The sequence below is a fragment of the Babylonia areolata genome, chromosome 5 (assembly GCF_041734735.1).
Source record: "Babylonia areolata isolate BAREFJ2019XMU chromosome 5, ASM4173473v1, whole genome shotgun sequence".
In the NCBI taxonomy this organism is placed as follows: Eukaryota; Metazoa; Mollusca; class Gastropoda; order Neogastropoda; family Buccinidae; genus Babylonia; species Babylonia areolata.
Genome location: NC_134880.1, coordinates 30,151,785 through 30,156,784, shown reverse-complemented (window position 1 = coordinate 30,156,784; position 5,000 = coordinate 30,151,785).

Sequence of the window (5,000 nt, the reverse complement as noted above, 5' to 3'; positions counted from 1 at the left end):
CAGCGATAGATTTGCACAGTTTAAACTCTTCAAGACATCGCATGGCATAGAACCATACATTGAGTTGGTATTGAACAGATTTATAAGATGTGCATTGACAAAATTTAGATTTGGTGTTTCTGATATTGCTACTCATTGTTTTAGATACGGAAATTTAAGGGAATCGGTGTTTACTTGTCGTTTATGTAATCTGGGTAAGGAAGACGAGCTACATTTTGTGTTATGTTGCCCTGCCTTGAGTGACCTCAGACAAAAACTAATCCAACCAAAATTTTATAAAGATCCATCTAACTTTAGATTTAATTTGCTCATGTCAAGACATGAGTCTACTCTGTGTAACTTGGCCATTTATATATATGAGGCATTGAAGAGATTGAGAATAGTTACGACGTGAATGTTGTTGAACATCTGTGTTAGATATGTTTTGGTTGGTTTGTGTTGAAGATGCATAGTGTATCATGTAAAATCTTATTTATCTTTCTTTAATGTCACCCCCTTCAGTAAGGGGCTTTTGGCCTTTATCTGAATAAAAAAAAAATCGTTATCGTTAGCGTTATCGTTATCTCTCTCTCTCTCTCTCTGTCTGTCTGTCTATCTATCTATCTATCTATCTATCTATCTCTTTCTCTGTTAACTCATACAAATATTTAGGTGTTTGGTTAACTACTCGTTTAAATTTCTCGCCTACTATGAAAGAACAAACCTCAAAGGCAAAATCAGGTATAGTTGAAATATTCAGAACCTTGTGGAAATTAGGGGATGTTGCTCCTGCTGGCATCTTTTTCACCATGTTTGATTCCCAAATAAAACCTATTATATGGATCTGAAATATGGGGAACCTTAGATACATTCCATTCCGAAAATGCCCACACGTTCGCTCCGAAAAAAATATTAAACGTTGCACGTAGAACACCAAATGATATGGTTTCTGGTGAAACTGGAAGAGTACCATTACATATGGACGCAAAAACAAATACCATCCGATACTGGCTGCGACTTTTAAGAATGACAGCTGAAAGGTTGCCGAAGAAAGCCTACATTATGCTTGTAAATCTAGACAATAACAATAAGAAATGCTGGGTATCAGATATTCGCAACTTACTTGCCATGTATGGATTTGGTTATGTATGGCAAAACGAAGGTGTACAAAATGTAACCTGGTTTTTACGTGTCTTCAAAGAGCGATTAATTGACTGTTGGAAACAAGCATGGTGTAGTAGGATCCAGAACACGAGCGATATTCTGTATATAGAAAATTTAAATTTGAATTTTCATTAGAACCGTATTTCCAGTACATTAAGAATAAGGCATTAAGGGACATCTACATCAGATTCAGATTAGGCATTACTGATATAAGATTCCATAAATTTCGCTATTCCACAAACCTTCCTGTGGACTTACGTTGCCCTTTATGTAAACGACACATTGATGATAAATTTCACTTTCAGTTTAGCTGTCAGTCAAATAAAGCAATAAGATCAAAATACCTTCCTCTGAAATTTGCGCAAGATCCAAATAAACAGCAGCTGACAATTCTTAATGACCGTAAATATATGACAGATATTGCTCGATACATTTATCACAGTTTGAAATTTAGACCAACCAGTTAAGTGATTTAGTGTTTATTATCTGTTTTCCGTATCTCCTGGGCTGATGGCCACATGTTCCAAGATATGTAAACGGAAAACCAGTTCGTCCATGTCCATATCCATTTTGTGAACGTCTCAGTGTGTGTGCGTATGTGTGTAATGGAGAGTGTGAAAGAACATTTTACATATGTTTTGGTGCTTTGGATCTTCCCTTCCCCCCCTCTCCTGATATGAGTAAGGCTTAAGTCAATAAACCATTTGTCTTGTCTTGTCTATCTCTCTCTTTCTCTCTCTGAGCATACTTTCCTGACTGTTTTCAAAACATTTCAGAGCTGATGACTCTCCCTATGGTGTCACAAGGGTTCCCTGATAACACCTCTCCCCCCTTGCTGTTTTCACACCACACACAGTGCACTGATAACACCTCTCCCCCCCATGCTGTTTTCACTCCACACACAGGGCACTGATAACACCTGTCACTTATCGCTGTTTTCACACCACACACAGTGCATTGATAACACCTCTCCCCCCATGCTGTTTTCACTCCACACACAGTGCACTGATAACACCTCTCCCCCCTTGCTGTTTTCACACCACACACAGTGCACTGATAACACCTCTCCCCCATGCTGTTTTCACTCCACACACAGTGCACTGATAACACCTCTCCCCCCCATGCTGTTTTCACTCCACACACAGTGCACTGATAACACCTCTCCCCCCATGCTGTTTTCACTCCACACACAGTGCACTGATAACACCTCTCACCCCTTGCTGTTTTCACACCACACACAGTGCACTGATAACACCTCTCCCCCCATGCTGTTTTCACTCCACACACAGTGCACTGATAACATCTCTCCCCCCTTGCTGTTTTCACACCACACACAGTGCACTAATAACACCTCCCCCCCCATGCTGTTTTCACACCAGACACAGTGCACTGATAACACCTCTCAGCCCTTGCTGTTTTCACTCCACACACAGTGCACTGATAACACCTCTCAGCCCTTGCTGTTTTCACTCCACACACAGTGCACTGATAACACCTCTCCCCCCCATGCTGTTTTCACTCCACACACAGTGCACTGATAACACCTCTCCCCCATGCTGTTTTCACTCCACACACAGTGCACTGATAACACCCCTAACCCCTTGCTGTTTTCACTCCACACACAGTGCACTGATAACACCTGTCACCCATCGCTGTTTTCACACCACACACAGTGCACTGATAACACCTCTCCCCCCATGCTGTTTTCACACCACACACAGTGCACTGATAACACCTCTCCCCCCATGCTGTTTTCACTCCACACACAGTGCACTGATAACACCCCACTTGCTGTTTTCACTGCACACACAGTGCACTGATAACACCCCTAACCCCTTGCTGTTTTCACTCCACACACAGTGCACTGATAACACCTCTCCCCCCATGCTGTTTTCACACCACACACAGTGCACTGATAACACCTCTCCCCCCATGCTGTTTTCACACCACACACAGTGCACTGATAACACCTCTCCCCCCATGCTGTTTTCACTCCACACACAGTGCACTGATAACACCTCTCCCCCCTTGCTGTTTTCACTCCACACACAGTGTACTGATAACACCTCTCAGCCCTTGCTGTTTTCACTCCACACACAGTGCACTGATAACACCCCTAACCCCTTGCTGTTTTCACTCCACACACAGTGCACTGATAACACCTCTCCCCCCTTGCTGTTTTCACTCCACACACAGTGCACTGATAACACCTCTCCCCCCTTGCTGTTTTCACTCCACACACAGTGCACTGATAACACCTCTCCCCCCTTGCTGTTTTCACTCCACACACAGTGCACTGATAACACCTCTCCTCCCTTGCTGTTTTCACTCCACACACAGTGCACTGATAACACCTCTCCTCCCTTGCTGTTTTCACACCACACACAGTGCACTGATAACACCTCTCCCCCCTTGCTGTTTTCACTCCACACACAGTGCACTGATAACACCTCTCCCCCCTTGCTGTTTTCACTCCACACACAGTGCACTGATAACACCTCTCCTCCCTTGCTGTTTTCACTCCACACACAGTGCACTGATAACACCTCTCACCCCTTGCTGTTTTCACTCCACACACAGTGCACTGATAACACCTCTCAGCCCTTGCTGTTTTCACTCCACACACAGTGCACTGATAACACCTCTCCCCCCTTGCTGTTTTCACTCCACACACAGTGCACTGATAACACCTCTCCCCCCTTGCTGTTTTCACTCCACACACAGTGCACTGATAACACCTCTCCCCCCTTGCTGTTTTCACTCCACACACAGTGCACTGATAACACCTCTCCCCCCTTGCTGTTTTCACTCCACACACAGTGCACTGATAACACCTCTCAGCCCTTGCTGTTTTCACTCCACACACAGTGCACTGATAACACCTCTCCCCCCATGCTGTTTTCACTCCACACACAGTGCACTGATAACACCTCTCAGCCCTTGCTGTTTTCACTCCACACACAGTGCACTGATAACACCTCTCAGCCCTTGCTGTTTTCACTCCACACACAGTGCACTGATAACACCTCTCCCCCCTTGCTGTTTTCACTCCACACACAGTGCACTGATAACACCTCTCCCCCTTGCTGTTTTCACTCCACACACAGTGCACTGATAACACCTCCCCACTTGCTGTTTTCATTCCACGCACAGTGCACTGATAACACCCCACTTGCTGTTTTCACTCCACACACAGTGCACTGATAACACCCCACTTTCTGTTTTCATTCCACACACAGTGCACTGATAACACCCCACTTTCTGTTTTCATTCCACACACAGTGCACTGATAACACCCCACTTGCTGTTTTCATTCCACACACAGTGCACTGATAACACCCCACTGGCTGTTTTCATTCCACACACAGTGCACTGATAACACCCCACTGGCTGTTTTCATTCCACACACAGTGCACTGATAACACCCCACTTTCTGTTTTCATTCCACACACAGTGCACTGATAACACCTCACTTGCTGTTTTCATTCCACACACAGTGCACTGATAACACCCCACTTTCTGTTTTCATTCCACACACAGTGCACTGATAACACCCCACTTGCTGTTTTCATTCCACACACAGTGCACTGATAACACCCCACTTGCTGTTTTCATTCCACACACAGTGCACTGATAACACCCCACTGGCTGTTTTCATTCCGAACACAGTGCACTGATAACACCCCACTTGCTGTTTTCATTCCACACACAGTGCACTGATAACTTCACTGGCGCCTCCATGGTAAGAATCAAGCGCAGTCCCTTGAGGAAAACAAAGGGTGCCGTCCTATCAGGCAAACAGCATTTGTAGCTTTTCTCAGCCCGGGAGCTGAAATTAAACAGCGTGACCGTGACCA